This window comes from Ixodes scapularis, unplaced genomic scaffold (assembly GCF_016920785.2).
Source record: "Ixodes scapularis isolate PalLabHiFi unplaced genomic scaffold, ASM1692078v2 PGA_scaffold6__148_contigs__length_123643588, whole genome shotgun sequence".
Classification (NCBI taxonomy): Eukaryota; Metazoa; Arthropoda; class Arachnida; order Ixodida; family Ixodidae; genus Ixodes; species Ixodes scapularis.
Window position 1 is genome coordinate 69,478,748 of NW_024609881.1, and position 21,444 is coordinate 69,500,191.

General features: G+C 42.8%; 1 pseudogene; it reads right to left on the reverse strand.

Annotated features, from left to right (window-relative positions):
• Window positions 1–18,901: 18,901 nt before the first annotated feature.
• On the reverse strand, window positions 18,902–20,461 carry LOC115317817 (annotated as a pseudogene).
• Between the last annotated feature and the right edge of the window lie 983 nt (window positions 20,462–21,444).

Consider the following 21,444-nt stretch of genomic DNA (forward strand, 5'->3'; position numbering starts at 1 on the left):
CATTTAGACGTGGCTTCTCGGCTGTCTGCCCAAGACATATTTATATATTCGACGGAGTAAATCTGTGCTTATATATATATATATATATATATATATATATATATATATATATATATATATATATATATATATATATATATATATATATATATATTCGATTTACGTCGAGTTTAACCGACCAAACTGTCGGACGGATTTCCGTTTTCTTTTTGCTTTCACGACAATTCCCCGCCACTGCTGTCAAAGCAGTTTTTTTTTATCTTTGCACGCGTGGAAAGTGAAAACGAACGTTATTTTAATCACAAAAAGTATGAGACGGGGAAAAAATATTAGTTTTAAATATTATAGACTTTTATTTTCCTTATCTCAGGCGACATTATGTCATGACACATATTGATTTATATTCCTCTGTTCAATTTACATTTTTCTTTTTAATATTTTGAAGCCACCAAGTTGCCATTTTGATTTGCTCGACCTTCTTATTTCAAATATCTGACGAAAACACGCGATGTTGCTAAGTGGAGATTTTCGGGATTTAAATATTGGGTTGTAAAAACTTTGTAGCTACCTTCCTCCTCGTTAAAAGTATATATAGGTTTCTTCGTAAACACTTTGATTCATTACTTTTCGTTTTTATTCCGACCAGTCTTCGTTTTTTTTTTTTTTTTAAATTCCTGCTCAATAATTGGTGAAGAAATCTGGTCCTAAACACTCGATATTAGCCTAGCTACACTTGCGATATCAATTTATAGAGCCTCGTTGTAGTGGAGGACACATGGCAACATATAAATACCATCACTCAACTGGATATCTAAAGCGTCGAAGAAGACGCCCATTGTTTTTGACTTTAGTTTCGGTGTTCGTGGGCAAAGAAAACGGCGAAGCAAACGACAAGGAATAAGCTTTTTCCGTGATAAAACAGCGCGACGAGGTACGAACGACGAAAAGACAGACACAGCGCTTAGTACTGTCTCGTCTTTACTTCGCCCGTTTGCCGTTGGGCTGTTTGACCACGAAATGTTCACCAACCAACTAGCCCAAACAAACCTTCTAGGAATGAGTTCCGCTGCTGAGCTCATGTGCTTGGGAGGTTTGGGATGTACAGCGCTGCTTGAAAGACTTTCCGCCAGTGGAAACCAAGATTCTTTACTTTTTTGTTTAAAGGAATTTACTACTTTTTAACTGAGGCGCACCTGGAACAATCGTCGTCTTCCTTCGCTAACCGACAAAAGTAATCTCTTCAATTTTTAGGGACCATTAAGTAGAACCTCTTAAAATAACGGCTATTTTATTGACACCGCCGTTTTTGCGTAAGCGTGGCCTGTTTTACCGATGGTACCGTATTTAGAATGTATCGTTTAAAAAACCTGCCGGCAATAGTTTGCTTAGCCTAATTTTTCCTCAAAAGTATCTCTTTTTCAGACTTCGCGCATTTCTTTAGGCACGAATTTATTCACCTTAAAGGAACACTGACACACTTTGCCAGGCGATGTAGTATGGTGTCAGAAGATTACCCAATCAATATTTTCGAGCAGAGTCACGCATATTTTTGATGAGGTAAAAAAAAAACGCAACTCTTTTAAACCAGAATCCAAACATATGCATACACGCACGGAGGCTCGGAGGAGAGAGTTGCCGGAAGTCACATGACTTCCGGCAACTCTTGAACGTGTGTTGTAGATGGCCCGCGTCATCGAGCATATTTGGTATGCATCAGTTTGAACCGCACAGGACCGTGGAAAAGAGAGCAAGCGCGCCTGAAACTAGCCGATTCTCGACCGACGGTTTTCGGGCGGCAAAAATACGAACTTCGAGATGCAAATTGTGGTCTGTGTAGTTGAGCGCCCATAGGTCATACTCCCATAAAAACATCGGCATGCATACATCTGGCCTGTTAGGGTATCTGAAAAATACAATGCATGACTAGTAACTAACAGTAGATAACGAAATTATAAGCATTTTAGCATACACAAAAAAAGGAACGAATATATTGACACTTAGATAGTTTCGGGGTTTTCAATGGTAACGGTCCAATATTGGCTGTACGTGCACACTAATTCTTTATAATTTTAAGATGCTAAAATTAAATTGCATTGTTACGACACGAGTGGGTTGAAAATTAATGAGGTCAATTTAAAAGAGAAAGCGTGAAAGGCGAGGACGGACGATCACTCTCTCTCTCTCTCTGTTATTGTCACTGACAATATGTGAACACCAGGGACGAGTTTCTGTTGTCTCGCCTCTAGCGCAAAGAAATTCATATATGAACTGGGTGTGCCTCATTCCCTTCAAATATTTGGACCACCAATGGCTCATCTTAAATTTTATTGAACACAAAATAAAATGTGGTAAACAAAAACTTGGCTCATTGATAACCTGCTAGCGATGAGTGCAATCTAATATGCTAAGCCACTTTCTTTCGCACAACGACCCTACATGAAAACTAAAGTTTTCTTCTTCTTTTTTTTCTTGCGGTTCTTGCCATAGGCGCAATGTGAATACTTTTAATTGCCTTTTGACTGTACATAGCTTGATCGTACGTCTTTCAAAATTCAGCCGGAAAAAGAAGGCCGCTGTATGGCCAAAACAATTAACTCTCATGAGTGCAACGTGATTATTGACACAGTTTTTGAGTAAATGAAAATATACTAGTTTTGCTCTTTGAGTTACGGGGGATAAAGGGGAACGAAGGGGGGGGGGGGTGCTCACTCTTTGTCGCCGACAGATGGAGCAAGTAGTTGGGTCTCGCGAATGTCCCAAGATTCTTGGGGTTGCTTCCTATCTTTGGGCGCGTTAAGTTAACGCGCTCAAGCGCGCTCGGGCGGTTAGAGTGCACTCGAGCTAAACTAAATGACATCGTCTCATTTCCGGTGCACGGTGGCGGAGCGAGCTCCGTCGTTGGAGTTGGTGCGCAAGAGCTCGAACAGGTCGGTTTCCGGTAAGATGAGGGCGTTTCCGCCCTCGCGGCCAGTCTCGCGGGGTCTCACGCGTCTCGCGTTCTCACTGATCTCTTTTGTAGTAGGCTGGATCGTGGACCGCGGCCTCGGCAGCTGGGACCAAGTGTCGCCACCGGCGGCCATTGGTTGTCACCACCAAATGCATGGGACTTCATGGGAAAAACAAGAAAACGTGCCATTTCCCCCGTTTCTAAGTTGTTGTCGCCACTGAAACTTTTTGTCTGTTTTTCAATAAGCACGTCAAATAGCTTGCGTACAAAACATTAAAACTGACAGCCCTCTCATTCTTATAAATAAATATTTTCTGGTCGAGTGTGACTCCGCTGGACGAACGATGTAGTGCCGCTCAATGAGTAGAGAGTTACCTAGACTTGCAGCAGAGTCGGTGGCGCTTTCGTTCAGTTGGGTTTAGCAGACGAGAAGCTCGAAGGCTTTGCTACGCGGAATTCGCTCACTCCCGGAAAGCCATTGTCGAGGTGGAACTTGTTTGTCATTCATCAACCTCTGTTGATGAGTGACAAAGCCCCGAGGACGGTCTCATTGTCGGCAAGTTCCTTTGTTTACTCCACTACAAGAGCAAGCTTGCCAGCTCAACTGTAAATGCTCCGGCACGTTTTCTTTTTTTTTTTTTTTAATCGGCGTTCGGACGTCTGACAAATACCGATTTGATCTCTAAACACCAGACATAAGGACCGCAGCATACCATGCATAAAATACTCACCTCCAAGCACAGCCTACATGCTTCAATATTCTTACTTTTGTGCGTTTCTCCCATTGACTGGCGTGTATTGCCTTGTGTCAAGCGATGGCCGCCGGTGGCGACACCGACGGGCTCCCGATCCGCGATCCAGCCTACTAGAATAGAGATCAGTGCGCGTTCAATTTTCACGCTTGCTTGGATACGTGGAGCGACGGGTGATCGCTTGGCAGCTCGTGCGGTCGTTTGTCATCGAAAGCAATTGAACAAAAAAAGAAAATGCTGGTGTCGACACATATGCATGCATCCTTCAAATGCTTTGTCGAAGTTTATCATATGCCTTATCACAATTTCAGGGTTAGACGACCCGATGAATTCGGCCATTCAGCCGTCATGCTTTGAGGCTTTTGGGAATTCAGAAGACGTTCGGCGTACCTTTAATCGCCGCACGAACAGCGTGTAGCACAAGTGCAAGCTCTTGCTGTTGCCGCCGTCTCCGCGCACTGATGTCATCGAAGTCGTCATCGAACAAACACTTAACGATTTCCGACATGACGGAAGCCATGTTTAAGCGCGCTCCTGAAAGCTGGAACTGGAAGCATTAAAGATAGGCGTCAGACACGCTCTGCCGTTCTTGCTCTGCCAGTGACTATAGACACAACAGTCAATGAGAGCCAGAAGCAGCGAGATGTGCAGAACAAGAGCCCTCCCCTCCCCTTTTTTTTCTATATTTTGTATATAGTTCATCCCGCTCGTTTTTTCATTACATTTTGTTTCTAACCGAAATGGCACAGTCGATTCTCCTCGCTCTTCGTGGTCTTATTCCTTCATGTTGACGTCAAATTGTATTTATCTTCCTGGAAGAGCGGACGAAACATTTAGTTTGAATTAATCGGATTGTCGTATAACGATCCTTTGTTTTTGGACATTTTGGCATGCTAATAAAAAGGTAAACACATTTGTAAGCATTTAAACCTCTCTTTTTCGTATAAATAATCTCTGGGTACGATGCATTCTTTCCCATGCTTCAATGATTTATTTTTATGCATTGTTATTTTGTGAGTAAAAATTAGTAACCATATTATTTCACGTCGGCAGCAATTGATTTGCACCTTGCGAATGGTTTTTGTGATACCAGGAATTTTTGTTTTGTCATTCGAACGCCAGGCAAATATATATATATATATATATATATATATAATTTTGAGGTATTTTGTTTTGTTTTGTGTTTTTGCCCAAACCTAGCTTTAGTGTGCTTCAGCCGTTTATTCATGTATCTAATAACAACGAACTGGCTACTATCCCATATAGTACTTGTAAAGTTAAAAAAGAAAAAAATATATAATCGTGCCTTTGATGATTGTTTTTGCAGTACACGTATTAATTCATTTTAAAAGAATCGAAGAATGGTCATATATTGCATGCACTTCATGCGTTGTAGAGCACTGACACCGAATTCAATATGGCTCTATAATGGAGCTATATTAATTCCTCGATAACACTGTGACACTGAACTGCATATGGATTCGAGTTCCTTAACACTCTAGTCGTGATTGTTTTTTGTTTAATTATTTAGCTTTACAGGAAGTAGGGTGGTGAAATTAATCGTTCAAGCTACCGATTAATCGACTAATCAGTTAAAAGCCTACTACATTTTTCAGCAGCTTAATTAGTCAAAAGTAAAACTCCTTTGAAGTTGTCACCGGAATCATCTGCACTGTTGCAAACAATAATAGTCTCCAAAACAACGCAATATGTTTTTTCTTTATTTTTTTTCCTTTTTTTGTTTTTTTTTTGTTTGCGGGAGTGATGTGTTTGGTCGTTAGCTCTCGACTACGGGCTAGCTGGCTTGAATCGTAGTCCGGACTGTATGGGCAACGAGCTGCGCGCATTGGAGATATCACTCCGCGGTTCCGCCGGTAGGAGGCGAGAGGATCCTTTCTCCTGGTTTCGCAACATGCTCCTCCCGTCGCCGCAGAGAAAATCGGTGTGTTACGATCATTGATTCCTTTATAAACCCTTTGAATCACGGGTCCATTTTATAATTATATTTCGACATATGACTTTCTGGGTGGCGGTAAAAATCCCTAAAATGAGCTTTAAATATTTTTCAGTCAATTGGTGAACTTTTCGATGTTTATATTTATAAACCACTGTACCACACCGATAGAAAGCTAGTTGCAAAAGATTCAAATTTTAGAGTCAATATGTTTAATTTTTTTGGTGTAAAATAATTTAGAAATTTTCATAGAATAGCGTCGTTTGGACAACAAAAGTATATTTAGACATTTAAAACAGGTGGAACTGTTGTCGATCATCCGCAGCCAAATTTTTGTTTCTGAGTTGTTTGCGCTCCCCGATTTTTAGAGTTCCGCAACACCTGCTTCTGTACATTTTTTCATCACCGCTTGGCTGTCCACACCTCTCGTCTGAGGGTATGTTTTTAACTACAATGTCAAAAAATTTCTGTGGCAAAAAAAAAAAAAAAAAAAAAAAAAGACTCTTGATTTTATTTTTATCATATAGACACAACTCTGGAAACTGTGAGAGTCATATCGTTTTGGTACAAAAACGTCTGTTTACGTTATGTGCAAGAAATACACGTGAGTCATGCTATGCAGGTGTTTTTAAGCACATCGGTCAGAACTTCAGCTTGGGCGAGTTGGTTATTCATGATCTTGTGCGCTGCGAATCAGTATTTTAAGCGCATTTTTTTATTATTTCAGATTGTGAAGTTTACAGGCGAAATACAGCGGTTTCAATATTACAGCACCAAATAGTTTTGCCAATCGAAAGCCTATGAATGAAGATCACTATTCATTAATGTAAAAAATTAAAAAAAAAATTTAAATTTAGGGCAATGTTTCATAAATGCGAAGTGCTGATTATAGAATCGTGAAAGATGATGCTCAACAGCATATTTCCATCCAACTAAAATGCATATATTAAAAAAAAAGCTGAAATATTTTGATTTTTGATTCAGAGAGGGTGCTATCAATCTTCAAAGAACGGCGGTTTCAGATTGATGCCACTATCCATTGTACTCCTAGCTCAAATTTGTTTTGGTGGTATCATCTTGAATCTACTATATCCTAAATGGTTAAAGGGACACTGACAGGGTATTTATGCTCGCCAAGGTTTTTATTTGTACAAGACATATGAGAGCCCAACTATACCCAGAACACAACTTGCGGTTCGAAATTCGCGTTCTTTCCTCCCTGAAATTGCCGATCGACAATTGGCCAGTTTGAGTCGCGCTCACTCTCTTCAACATGGCCACGTGCCGTTTTCTATGGTTTAAACACAATTACCCAAATATAATAAAAGTCGTGGGTCATGAAAGGCACACACTGGAGAAAAAAATAGGTAAGAAATACGATACCCCTTTTTTTTAGGCTTCTAAAAAGTCCCAAATTCGTTGATTAAAGAAAAAGAAGTTGCACAGCCTCGTGACTTCCGCAAACTCTCTCCTCTAAATTTTTCTTCATCCCCCAGTCCAGTTTCGGTTTCAGCTTCGAGCCGTTGCGTTTTTTTACTTTATTAAAAATATACGCGACGCTGCAGCAAAATATTGATTGGGTAGTGTTCCGATACCACGATACATACCCGGCGAAAAATAAAACAAACGTTCTCGGGGGGCGTCAGTGCCCCTTTAACAGGGAAGTCGGCCGCGGTTCTGACGAATCCCGGAGAAAAGCCCACCTGCTTTTGTACGGGTCCGGAAAAAAGCTCACCAGACTTTTGACCACGGTGTAAGAAAGGAGGCTAGGTGAAGACACTCCGCCGCGAGGGCGACCAAAGAATGTTGACGCCTACTCTCGCCTTTAGCATTCTTCGATGTATACTTCGTGTCACCAGTTGTGTGCAATGCAGGCGAAGGCAACGCCAGGCGAAGAGAGGAAGGGCGAGCACTAGGAAAGCGGGACGGGACAGGAGAGCAATGTAGGGCGAGGGGAGAAAGGGAGAGCACTAGGAACGTTAGAGAGGAGAGGAGGTATCTCTCCTCGGTCCCCAGCCTTCCCTAGTGCTTTCCTCTTCTTCCCTCGCCGGGCGTTATCCTCGCCTGTACTGCACGCAACTAGTGACACGGAGTATAGGTGGCGCTTTATAGGGGAGGAAGGGGGGGGGGGGCCTTTGTATTTTTGGAAATGGCGCCAGGAATGCTGCTGGAAGGTGCCGCATGCGCGATTCGGCCTGAAAAAATAACAGTTTTTTAACTCTTTTGGAGTGCCCCTTACCGCAACGACAAGACATCATCACCGGCGGAGACACGGGTGCAAATTCAGTGTTGGAAAGTGCGCGTGTGCCCCTTTTCAAGTTCTCCGTTACCAAAACTCCGCCGCTGCGTTCTTTGCTGGGGCTGTGCTTGACCCGAGATACGGCAAGGATATAAGGCCTCTTTATTTCGTCACATCTGGAAAATCCCTGTGGTGGTGTCATAACAGCTCTATTGTCGGCTGTGTTGAGCGTATTTTTGTCGAGGCTGGGAAAGCCAAAAGGTGCCGTATCCTCTCGTGTTACCTATGGATTTATTCGCGCGTCAGCAGTTCTTAAATTATTTTGTAACCATCGAAGGTGCCACGTTTCTAATAACTGCATCTGAGTGATGTCAGGTTTTAGTTCGTATCTCAATAAACGGAAAACGCTGGAGGCGATAGGATACCTCGTTACTCAACAATACCCTTTTCTCTTTGCACGGTGTCGCCCATCTAAAAATCGGCAGAGAACACAATTTTCGTGCTTTCGCTCATGAAAACTTGCGCATTAAAAGTGTCTGACATTAGAAGCTTCCCAAGTGCTTCAAATCTGCGGCATGAGTGTATATTTTAGACGCGCAGGTTCTTATTTTTTTCCACAGCTTTGCACCTCGAATAGGTCTGAAAGTATATAAAAAAAAAAAAAAATTAATGTTATCGAATTGATTGTTGCTTGTCCGTGGTGATGACTGACATGACTTTAATCTTACGATCACGTGTTCCTGCCGGGAATACCGTGCCCGCGACGATGTTTTCTTCCTCCGCAGCTTGGGTCACTGAGTTGTGCCTCCTAATATTTCTCCACATTTTCTTTCGCGCGGCTTGTTTCATTGCCGGGAGAGGTCGCCGGAGGCATCGCCGCTTGGGTGGTGTCGACTACCGCCTCCGCCCTAGACCCAATTCGCGAGCAACTTCGCCTTGCAGAGGTTTCATGAAAAAAAGACCGGTCGCTTCTTCGGCGTTTTCCTTGTCGGCTTGGACGACGCCATAGACAAATACTTCCGACGGTTCCAAAAATCGATGGCACCACTTCTGCCGAGAGTTGTGACCTTTTCGGTGCGTTGAGCAGTACTTCTCCTTCGTGCTCCACGTATTAGGTCTTGAAAATCAGGTGCGCGCTGAAACGTTTTTCGCAAACTCCATAGTCGGGTCGAAGCTTGCGGTCGGAGCGGGCGAATTGCACGATCCCTCAATGTGAGGCGAGCGGGGTAAGCGGGTGCTTTAAATATATCCTGGATACGCCATTGGCCCGGCTGTAGCCATCGGTCCGCTTTTCTGTCAACCAATTTCGCGTGAGTGTTACCATTTTTGATTCTGTCGTAACCGCGGGATAGAGAAAATGCGACCTTTTATATTTTTCATTCTAATGAGGTAAGAATTAGAACCACTGCTTTTTAAACAAATGGGGAAATGTGGAGACTTGGCAATGACGTGTCGGTATACTACATAAAACGTTATTTCATAAATGAACATTCAGAAACAACTCAAGCTGCAGCCCTCTTCACTGTTCATATTTTATCCCGTTATTATTTTTTTTTAAATTAGTGTTGTATTTAAATTATTTATTTTTATTTCGTCGTGCAAAGCCGAAGGTGTTACAGGTTGTGTTTTATCTTTTAAAAATAAGTTCTGCTGGCGAAGTACAGAATGACCGCATGCGCATAAGGCATCCCATTATACTTTAGTTGAGTGAACATATTTTGCTTGAGTGAACGCGCGATTCTTTGATTCGTAGGTGAGCTTTTATCCGCATCTGTCAAAAGGCTGGTGAGCTTTCCTCAACACCGAACAATTTTGCGGTGACCTTTTCTCCGGCCAGCTTATCTCCGGTAAGTTTTTTTTTTTTTTTTTTTCTGGTGAGCTTTTTTCCGCCGCCGGTTCTGGCCCGGGAACATCTACCCTGGCTACGACCCTGTTAGTGCCATGTACTTGATGACCCCCGAATACTATAAACAAAATTGTTGGAAATATTTAGGCAGGTGGTCTATTTCAAGTGATCATGGAGATATTAAAGCGTTTTTCACATCTCATTTTTGACTGTACAGCTCGACACAACTGGTGTGTTATAAAAGTAGATATATTTATCAATCTCTCGTGATAACAGTTAGGGTTGCTTTACTTCTAGGTAGTCGGAACATAACACCAGGAAGTAAAAAAGGAATCACCGTAACTTAAAATGAAACGGTCGAAGAATGTTCGACGAGAGGAAGGGAAGAAGGAACGTTTTATTCTTTGGTTCTCTGAAACCAGTTAGGGAAAAGAAATGAGGAAATAACTGAGGACTCTGTTCAGACATGACGAACAATACCGTTGTTCTCGGTCTATAAGGGGAGGTTCAAAGAGAGGCCAGGCTCTTTAAATCTACCGCAAAATTCGGTTTCTTAACCTATCGCGCGACGACTTTGTGCGGCGTTGCCCACAGATGGTGCCTTTTTGTTTTGTTGTAAAATTTGCAAAGAGCGAGCTTACCCGAGGAAAAAGTAAAGAAAGAAAAAGACTTAGCTCCTATGGAAGCGCAGCGACGCCAACGGTCTTCAAACAACACGGCGCCGTTTCGCATGGGAGACAAGAGATGGCGCAACGAATGCCGCCAACGAGCGAGCATACGGCGCCGAGAGCTGGCGTACGGCGTCTTTGGCAGACGGTCTTTTCGACTCAAAAGCGGCGCGCGTTCCGCAGGCGACGACAATCGCAGAAACAAAAACAGACGCGGTAACAACAAGGAACTGCAGTTGCTTGTCTGCTAAAGACGCCGGCTCTCGGCGTCGTATGCTCGTTCGTTGGCGGCAGTTGGCGTCGCGAACGCTTGCGCCATCTCTTGTCTCCCGTGCCAAACGGCGCCGTGTTGTTTGAAGACCGGTGGCGTCGCTGCGTTTCCACGGGAGCTAAGCCTTTTTCTATCTTTACTTCTTCCTCAGGTAAGTTCGCTCTTTGCAAATTTTACAAAAAAAAAAAAAAAAAAAAATGCACCATCTCTGGGCAACGCTGCACAAAGTCGTAGCCGGATAGGTTACTGTGCTTTTTCAAAATCAAGAACTCTATCTTATTTTGGATCGGAGTCGATTCTGAACAGCAATATAACTTCACGAACGCACTGATCGCGCGGTCTACGCGATGTGACGTTGTCACATGACACTGTGGAATCATGTGACCTGCTCATGCGACCCTCTTCAATCACGTGACTCGCTAATATCACGTGACCTATGCCAATTGAACCTTCCCATACCGCGCGATGTCCAGGCCTCTTGTGACACGGTGGTACAACGTACCCTACCCATGCGAACATTCGATCACGTCAACCACGTGACGTGACCGACCTAACGTCACTTCTGCCAAAGGTATTCCTCGTTAACAAGGGCTCCGTCCGAAGCTTGAGCATTTTCTTTTGGTAACTTTTAAGCATGGTTTTGGCATCGCGCCCATTGTTTGTTTCCTTCCTTTTTACGCTTCCCCCTGTCAGCTGTTGTTATTCTCCGGATGCGTTCTTCCATGTTTATTTTTCCTCCTCCCTAGACATGTGCGTCGGTTTGTTTTCTTTATCCCCTGCCTGACCAATTTGCGCCGGTATCCCCCAAACGCCGTTCCCCTCGATCTTCCTCAATCTATTCCCCCCGTGCCTTCCTGAGTCTCATCGCTTCGATTTTTGCCTTCGCTCTGACGAAAAATCTGAGTGCCCACATCTCCAGGGACCTAACCGAGATTGAGCCACTCGGGCTTTCCTCGATACCACGCCGCTGCGACATAAAAGGAACACCTGGATTTGGATGCTCAATATGGGTCGACGATGACATTCAGTTGCCTCTCTCAGTGCCTTCGTTGTTTTTTCTTCGTGTCTCTACCTCGAGAAATCGCTACCCATTTTCGTCTTGATATCGTTTTGGTGTAAACCGTTTTCATGGTATTGAGGCAAGCTCGGTGCTTCGATGATGCTCCTTTGCGCTCACCATCAGACGTGTTGAGCGCAAACGGGAATAAACCGACAGATTCATAAGCACCTCGAGAGATCCTTACAACACCTCATGTATAAAACGTGAGACGACGCCAGTAAAACCAATCACTTCTGATATGTCAGTGGTGTGATGCGCAGAATCTCCCGGGTAAGCTAAGGCTCTGAGAAACGACACTACAGCTTTCTTGGTGCTCAAAATCGTCGTTGCCACTCTCCCTTTATTTAATTTGACAGGAAACGCTTTCCCTTTGTTTAGCGATTTGAAAAAGCAGTCCGCGACAGGGATAAACAATACCATCAAAGCTTTCATAAACCTTAGCTAAAAAGCCGAGGAAACACTCCCTCTTTGTATCGTAACAATCACCAAGATATAAATATATATTAGAAAAAAAAAAAAAAACTGCCGTAACTTTAGCAGTCCTGATCAGGCGCCGTCAGATTTAATTTTTGTTTTCCTTCCACCGAAGATGTATTCATTGCGCGAAACAAGATTTGAAAGCGACCAGAGCATCATTGGGCAGGAAACGAGCTCGCATTATACAGTCTTCTACACGTTACTCGAAGTGAATAATCGATACAAATTAAAATTACTCTCGCATAAAAAGTATTAACTTGGATTACTCGAGTACTTGAGAGACAAAGCAATTGGCCGTTACTTAAAAAAAGTACACGTTACTTCTCTGATTTAATTCAGATAATCAAAACGACAGAGTTTTCTCCGGGTTTAAAAACGGGTCTTCCGTACTGCCCATTAGGGAGTTTTAGGGAACCGTGTTTGCACGTCCTGTGCGATACGATGGGCCCTCCGGAACGAAATGCGCATGCGCTACAAGGTAAGGGTAAACCAACCTCCAGTCGGAAATCTTAATTCGAAGTATAGATTTTTTTTTTGTGGGAAATATTTGGAACTGTAGTGGGGAAAAAATAACAGTTACGAGTAATTTTATTACTTCCAAACGTAATCAAATTACTGTTGGGATTACTACCTGATAAATGTTATCAAATGATTACAAAATTACTCCAAAAGGTAACCGATTACAAGTGATTTGATCACTTGTGATGAGTGCCGCAAGTTTTATACAGGGAAGGAATACGCACTTGATTTGTGTTGGCGTAAGGCCGTAACACAGGGCTCAGATTAGGTGTATAAAAAAAAAAAAACCTTGTATAGAGGAGACATTTAGTGGCGCTACCTGTGAATTGCATATATATTTCAAATGAAGGAGTTTCCGCAAAAACAATATTTGAGGCATAACGTTCAGTGCAACCAGCGTGTATATAATTGTAGTGAGCCCATCTTTACCGGTAATTATGTCTTTTGTAGATGACCCATCTTGTTCATTCGTGAAAATTCCCTTCCTTTTGTTTCGTGAGGACATTGCACCACACAATAAAAAAAAAAAGCGTTACGCTCTGACAGTTGCGTCTTTTGTGTTTTTCTTTCTTTTTATGTGTGGGGCTGAAATGAAGCTGGCAAACTGGCAATTACGCTTTTGTTCAATATCATTATACCGCAGTTCGCTGAACACCTCGTTCAGCCGCGAACGCCATTGATCGAGTCTGCGAGCCAAAACTGTCCGTCACCCTTCCCCCTTCGCTTCAGTTCTTTATTGAACAGAGTGTAATATATAGGAAAAATTGTTTTATAGTCAACCTACCATATATATATATATTGTCAGGTCGGCTGTAATATAGTTTTTTGTTTTTATATGTGTTTCACTAGACTGTACGTCAAATTTTGTCTGCTAGGAAGGCGAAAAGATTAATGCGTTGTTTTTTAAGCTTCTGCACTACAATGCTCACCCCTGCTTAATTTTACCGAAAAGTTAGCCTTGAGCATCACTGCGTTCGTGCATACATATGCTCATTGCATTAGTTGATTTGATCACCGCCTTACTTCTTTAAAACAACCATAAAAAAAATGAAAGAGGTTTCTAGATTTCTGTAATGCGAAACTATAGTCGGATGAGCCTCCAATTCACTTTTAACCTGCAGTGCGCAGCTCTTGAAGAGGAGGAGAGGAGGGTACGGAGGGGAGGGTTATGCCCCTCCTCCTTCTCCGTACCCTCCTCCTTCTCTTTTTCTCCTCTTCCCTCCTCCCCTCCTCCTGCCGCTGAATTCGTTCATGGGCGACATGACACGAAGTTGAGACATCCTCTTCCCCGCTAAATTTAGCGGAGAAACGGAATTAGTGTTGAGGTCACGTGACGTCGATTTCCCTGCTAAATTTAGCTGGGAAACTTAGTCCGCTAAAGATAGTGAGGAAATTTTCCCTTTTAATTTAGTAGAAAAATTTCCCCTCTAACTTTAGCGAGAAATTTTCTGGCTAGCTTTGGGGAGAAAATGTTGGAACTAACTATAGTGGAAAAATCTTGCCCGCTAAATTTAACGGGGAAATTTTTCCGTCAAATTGAGATGGAAATTATTCCGCTAAATTTAACGGGAAAAGGTCTCATAAGGCGACGCGCGTGATTTCGCCAACGCCGACGGCGACGCCGCTGAACCCGGAAACGGGCGCCTAAGAGTCGCACTCTAAAAAAGTTATCGGTTAGTCGACAATTCCGAGCGCTACTTCGACATTCTTAAAATTTTATATAACTACGTCACCTAGGCAACTGTATGCTCCAGTATCTCAACCCCCAGCGCACGGGATATCGACCGCTCGAAGTTTAAAGCAGCGCGAAAACTAGCGCGCATTAGTTCGGAAGTTTTGACAGGATTTGAGAGAAGGTTTGAGAGGCAACTCGTTGCACTTCTTCCGCTAAAGGAGAGCATTATGCATGCATTGGAAAAACGCAGCCCCTATCCAGTCATTGTCTCTTATAACTTGACGATACAAACTAACTGACGTAAACTGGCATTTTTGTGACTTTTTCACTGAACCGTTCTTACTGGTAGATTATACGGATTGACATGTCAGTCAGTATAATCTACCAGATTTGTTTAGTTGCATGCAAATAATGCATGTTTTGTTATAACCATGTAAGCAACCTGTTGGACGCCAGGTCCCGCGGACAGGCATACACATGCTTTTGCGGGCCGGTATATGTACTGTGTTGAAGAAAACAATAAAATATTTATTTATTTTTATTTATTAATTATGTGAAGAAAATATGAATGGAAAGTGCGTGAGCACTGCAAGCCACTCCTCACTATTCTTAGGATGTGAGAGACTCTAGAAACCGGAGAGCGTTTTATTGCGTCATGAGGTAGCAATCCGCTCAATGAGCAGGGTGTGTTGCGTCACAACGACTCAATAGACCGTCCTCGGGTTATCAAGAATGCGTTGTTGAAGTCAGAATCGGTGAAGACATCCTACTCATGTCAAGGGCTTTGACGTCTGCAGAGTAAATCAATGTTGGTTGAAAATCAATCGATCGATCAGTTCATTCATTCATCCCTTTATTTACAAAACACACAATTTATCAAGCGATCAATCGATAATTCAAGCAAGCAATTAATCGCTAAATCACTAAACCAATCAGTTATTTTATTTTTTTTTCAAGGCGAGAAGCAATCTTCCATTGAAAGATCGAAATATCAAAAACTGAAACAATGTCGTCTGGCAGGGTGCAAATTACCTAAATATCATTCATTTTATTTCATTTTATTACCTTAAAAACCCCGTTAGGGGTATTACGTAAGGGGTGGGGTTACATATACAATTTTTTTTAAGAAACTTTCATGTCGGAAGGCGGTTGACGACAGTCTCCATGAAAACGGATGGACATGTGGTGGCGGCGACGTGGTGGGGAAGACCGTTCCAGTCTGCTGCTGCTTGAAAAAAAAAAAAGAGGCTAAAAAAGTCGTAGTGTGGGCACGTGGGAGCGTTACTTGAAGCGGATGACCAATGAGCGGAAATTTGCGTGACGGGGGACAATGTAAGGTACGTGATTCAGCGAGCTGTAGTAAAACTTGTGAAAGAGGTAGAGGCTGGAAGTGTGATGCCAAAGAGAAAGAGGTGTTAGGCCATATTCTGCTTTTAAAGGTGAAATGCTGATATCGTATGAGCAGGCGGAATGAATGAACCTTGTGGATTGATTTCGGACAGATTCAAGTTCATTACTTCTATATGCTAAATGACGGTTCCAGATGGCAGATGCGTATTCGAGTTTTGATCTAACAAGTGACTTGTGTGCTAGTCAACGGGGCATGGTGCAGATTACGTTCAAGAAATCTAAGGACTTTGCTACTGAAATGACGTTTGTAGTATGCGCGCGCAAAGATAAATCGTTTGACAGGGTTACACCTAGATATTTAAATGATTGTGCCGGTTCGATGGTGACGCTAGACATTTTATAGAGAAAAAGAAAGGAGTTGCGGGCGACGATGGAATGATACAAGTTTACATTTGCTGGGATTAAGGGTCATTTGCCAAGAGTCGCACCATCCTTGCACATGGTTAAGATTATTCCGCAGGCATGTCTAATCAGAGGTGTTAGTGATTGTACGATAAATAACGCAGTTATCAGCATACACACGAACGTGGCGTGACAGATACGATGGTAAGTCATTTATGCATGTTAAGAACAGGAGGAGGCCAAGGACAGATCCTAGTGGGACGCCTGATTTTACTGGGAGAGGGTTAGATGAATGGTGGTTAAGACTACAAGCTGAGAGCGATTAGACAGAAATGCTTTGACCCATTTAAGAATATCAGTGTTTAGATTTAATTGGGAATGTTTAGTAGCACCCGCTGGTTGCGGTACTTTGTCGAATGCTTTGACAAAGTAAAAAAAAAGAAAAAAACGTGTCAGCTTGAAGGTTATGGTCAAGATTAGAATGCAAGTCATGAACGAAGAGTGCCAGCTGAGTTTCGCAAAAGATCCCCTTACGAAACCTGTGCTGGGAAGGGAGGAAAAAGTTGATAGAGTCTGGGAAATTAATTATCTTTGAGTGTAGATGACGTGTTCTTTGGCTTTGCAAGCGACGCTTGCTAGAAAGCCTCTGAAAAAAAAAAAATTAACAGTCTGTTTGGGACGCGCGTTCGAAAAATTAATTTTACGCCCCCCCCCCCCCCCCCCTTTTTTTAGAGCAAAATTGACGGCACGAGACGTGATTTAGTCGGCAGTCATCGCCGTCCCCTTGTTTTCTCTCTCGGTATTTCGGGCGCGTGGAGGAGAGGTGATCGGCTTCGCCTTCACGACTGAGATGGTCATTCCGGAATGACCCGTGACGTCATGGACTTCGCGCGCATAATTTCAAATAAATCACTCGCCGTCAATATTGCTCTATTTATTTTTTGAACACGCGTGTCCCGACTCCCAACAAGACTGATAAAAAAAGAAAAAAACTTCTGATTTTTTTAGGGGTTCTTGAAGGAGATTGGACGATAAGATAGTGCAGAATTCTTGTTACCCGATTTGTAGACTGGAACGACCTTTAACACCTCCTAGTCATCTGGTAAAATGCCTGTAAATGTGGTTGTGAGAACAATAGGGTTATGTACACAGCAGATAAACGTTTGGTATTTTTTAAAAGTTTTGAGGTAATTTTGTCAACGTCGGCTGACGATGAGAGTTTGATGTTTTCAATTAATTATGAGATGCCTTCTACAGAAAATGTGAGAGCTCACATTTTCTGCGTTAGAAGGTATCAGAGGGGGAAGGGCATCGGTGTCTTTGGTAAACGCGGAAAAGAAGGCTGAGTTAAAAGCATTGGCGCACTCAGTATCAGTGCCTTGTTTCGCCCGCTGCGTTCATCAGGCTAATGATGCGCGTCTCTTGGAGATTTATAACATGCCAACATTTTTTAGATTTGTTAATTCTTATTTTTAGCAAGTCATCATAAAAAACAGAACGCTAGGCGTCTTCAGTTGCGTTGTATTTTTCCCATGCGCAGGGGTTTTCATTCCGCTTGGCCGAGCGGAAAATACGTTTTTTTTTTTTTGTTTTGTTTCTAGTTGTTATAAAGGCGTAGTAAACCAGGGTTTCTGCCAATTCTCACGGAACGTAAATGTTTGTACGAATTTATTTGCAAGTTTATTTAAGTTATTTTGGCACACTACCTAGTTTCCATTATTAGAGCGATTAACACCCCTGTCAGACGGGCACGTTAAATGACATTTAAGCCAAATGACATTACAGCTTGGCCAATCCGCGCGTTTAATACGCCTCGCTGCGCGTGCATCCGCCACGTGCAGAACCAGCATCACGAGCTGATCCGCCGAGCGGTGAATGACATTCAATCAAAATGACATTTTCTTTCCCGTCTGACAGGTGTATAAGAAATGATGCCTCAAATATTGGAAGGAAGGCGTTGAGCTCCCTATTTATTGCTTCATAATTTCCTTTTGTCATGGAGACGAATTTTTTATTGCATGTTTGGCGTCGTACCGGGAAAAAGTTGAAGGTTGCATGAACTACTTTGTGGTCGCTGATTTTGCGGAGATAAGTAAGCGATGATAGGCTGTCGGGATGACTGGCTAGTATTAGATCTAAGATGTTCGCACACTCCCGTGAAACACGTGTTGGTTCGGATACTAGTTGAACAAGGTTAAAATGAAGGCAGACGTTGATAAAATATTTCGCGACTTCGTTGCCTATGGCTGAGGGGACCTGGTTACTCCAGTGAATTTGCGGTTCTCCAAAGAGAAGGATATGCGCATTCGTAAAAATTGCGGCAATTTCACTTAAGATGCCATTAACTTTACAAGAAAAGTCAGGAGAATTATTGGGAGGCCTGTAACAGACTCCCAAAAGATCCGTCTGAGGTGAAGCCCGACATATGAGCCATAGTATTTCAAGGTCGGATGTAATGTTAGCAATGGAGCATGACGATTGCTGGTGTGCAGCGATGAGAACACCTCGTCCTCGTGTGGCTTGGCGGTCATTTCTATAAAGACGGAAGCCCGGCAAATCGGTCACAACTTCAGCATCAGTAATTTCTGCAGACAGCCAAGTTTCGGTTAATATCAGCAAATTACTACTGGAGAACAACACGAGATTAGATACAATTCCTCGTTTCGGAAGAAAACTACGCGCGTTGGTGAAGATTGCAGAAAATGAAAGATTGGTTTCGGTAGCAATCCGAGAAGGGGCTGTTATTTTCTTGTGGCGGGGCAATTGCTATGCTGTTCTTTCACACTATGTAATAGTTCATAAAAAAAAACAAGAAAACAACGCTTTGGGCCCATTAGTAGTAATTTAAAACGTAAAGAAAACAGCGTCTTTTTGCTTTTTGGAAACGCAAGAAGGTGTTTGCGAGCACGATGTTTCCTGCATGGGAGACGAAACGTTTGATTAAATTGTTAATCTTGTTGAGTAAAGTCGGAGCAGTTTTTTTGATCATTATGATTCCCGGCTTTTGGAATATTTTTGCATTCATTACGATGTTTCCTGCATGGGAGACGAAACGTTTGATTAAATTGTTAATCTTGTTGAGTAAAGTCGGAGCAGTTTTTTTTTTTTATCATTATGATTCCCGGCTTTTGGAATATTTTTGCATAGTGGACGGGCCGAGAAAAATCTTTGCCGACACTGAAACTTGTTCCTTTGAACTTGCGTCCACTAGATAGTATGGTGTCTTTTGTCTTATAGAAGATGAATTGAGCGATTGCTGGGCGAGGGCGGTCAGCTGTATGAAGTCCAAGACGATGTGCACGCTCTATTTCTTTTCGGTCCATGCTTATGTTCAAGTGATCATGATGGTACCAGACGACGAGTTGTTCAAATTGAGGAAAGGTTTCTGATCCGCTGGAGTTAGGGATGCCACAGAAATTGAGGTTGTTACGTCGAAGATGATTTTCGGCATCGTCGAAGCACGCCTCCAGACCACAGACCAAACAGGCACTCTGAGCTGTCTCAATTTCTACATTTTCCAACTCGATGCGCACGGGGGCGAGATTTTGATAATGGTTTTCAAGCGCAGTCATGCGCCCGCTCAAGTCTAATATGTTATTATCTGTTGTTAAAAGCTGGGGTTTAAGGTCCTGCTGCTCTGCAAGTAATTTCTATTGACCGATGGATAGTTTTTTTTTTTATCGCGGCTAGTACGGCGTTAGTTTCAGGACCAGGATTAGTTACGATGTAACCCGTTTGACACAGCAAAGAACGGATGGTATGGAAGCACTATATCGAAATGACAGTGCAACACTGCGGGCTCGGCAGCTGTGCCAAAAAGTAATTACTTCTTTTTTTCAGAGAAAAGGCTGCACGCTTTACTAACCTGCACGAAAAAGTTGAACGGATTAGTGGTCTGCATTGTGGCACAGCCACCTAGCCCACAGAGCGATATCGGCTGCGTCGGCTGGTTTATCGTGGGCGGGTAAGTTGCTGTTGATGACAATGGCACCTTTCACACTTGGCCGAGGACCAATTTCTTGAGAGGTGAGTCTGCCGGACGTGACGAGGCGTTGGTGATAGCCGGATGGTAACCACTCGCTTCATTTTCGTTGTGCCAGATTGGGCATGTTGTCGAGACGTCCAAGGAAGCCAGCACCGGGAGCAACATGGTGTAATACGCCAAAACAACAGGGATAAAAACGAAGGGAGAACTAGACAGTTCTCCCTTCGTTTTTGTCCCTGTAAAACTCCCTTGCAAAATCAACTAGCCCAACTAGCCATCCTAACCGAAAGGCGCAGACGAGAACGAAGGAGAACATCTGCACGAAAAAGTTGATCGGATTAGTGGTGTGCGCTCTGGCACAACTACCGCAAAGCAGCACACAAGAAGCTAAAAAAAAAACAAAAAAAACAAGGCCCCCCCCCTCCCCCCCTCTTCGCCCCCAAATTGCTCACAAAAATATTTAAGTGTAAACTATCGACTACAGGGCTTGGTTAACTTTCAAGGTCACCAGCATGTAAACTAACGCTTTTGAAACGTTTTAGATGGTCCGCAAAAACCGGTTTCTTAACGTATCGTGCTGTAATTTACCACGGAGGTACAAGCAGGTAGCGGAAGCCTTCAGTAAAAAAAAGTCCTGAAAAAAAATACTTCCCCTGTCAGAAAAAAGTAGAAACTCTTCTCAGCAATCTACGACGCCAGTTTGCGCGCGTAGTGACAAGTGCTACCGATAGGTGGCGCACGCCGCGTCGCCATATTTACTCACACACTGGCAATTCTCAAAAACTTGGTTGGTCGCACCAAGAACAAACCTCTTAAAATTGACACCTCTTCAATTATTGTTTTCTTTACACAATTTTCTTCATGATAATATTGTCACTATTCAGGAATTATTCGACTTCAAAGCTGTACTTACCACGTTTCTAAACGCAAAACAGCCTTTTAATTTCTTCGTCGTGTTTGTTTTTACTTTTTTTTTAAATGTGTTTCTTTTCATTTGTCTTGCCTAACGTAAACCCATGCGGGCGCTTTATGGGTAACAAAATTGAATACAATTTGACGAGATAATATGCTCGCGCTAACAGTTTCTCCCTATGTACCGGCGCCTAATGTAGTCTGCATGCAGGTCTTTTGTCGTCAAACTTTTTCTTGGTTTACGTTTTTTTTTTTTTTTGTTAACAAATACATCAACACGTCCGGCGAAGCATTATATTATCAGGGCAGTTCAGTGAGGCCTGTGAGACTTGTGCATGCAGTGGATTAATTTTGAACCGATAAGCGGGAGGCAGCAAATATCTCAAA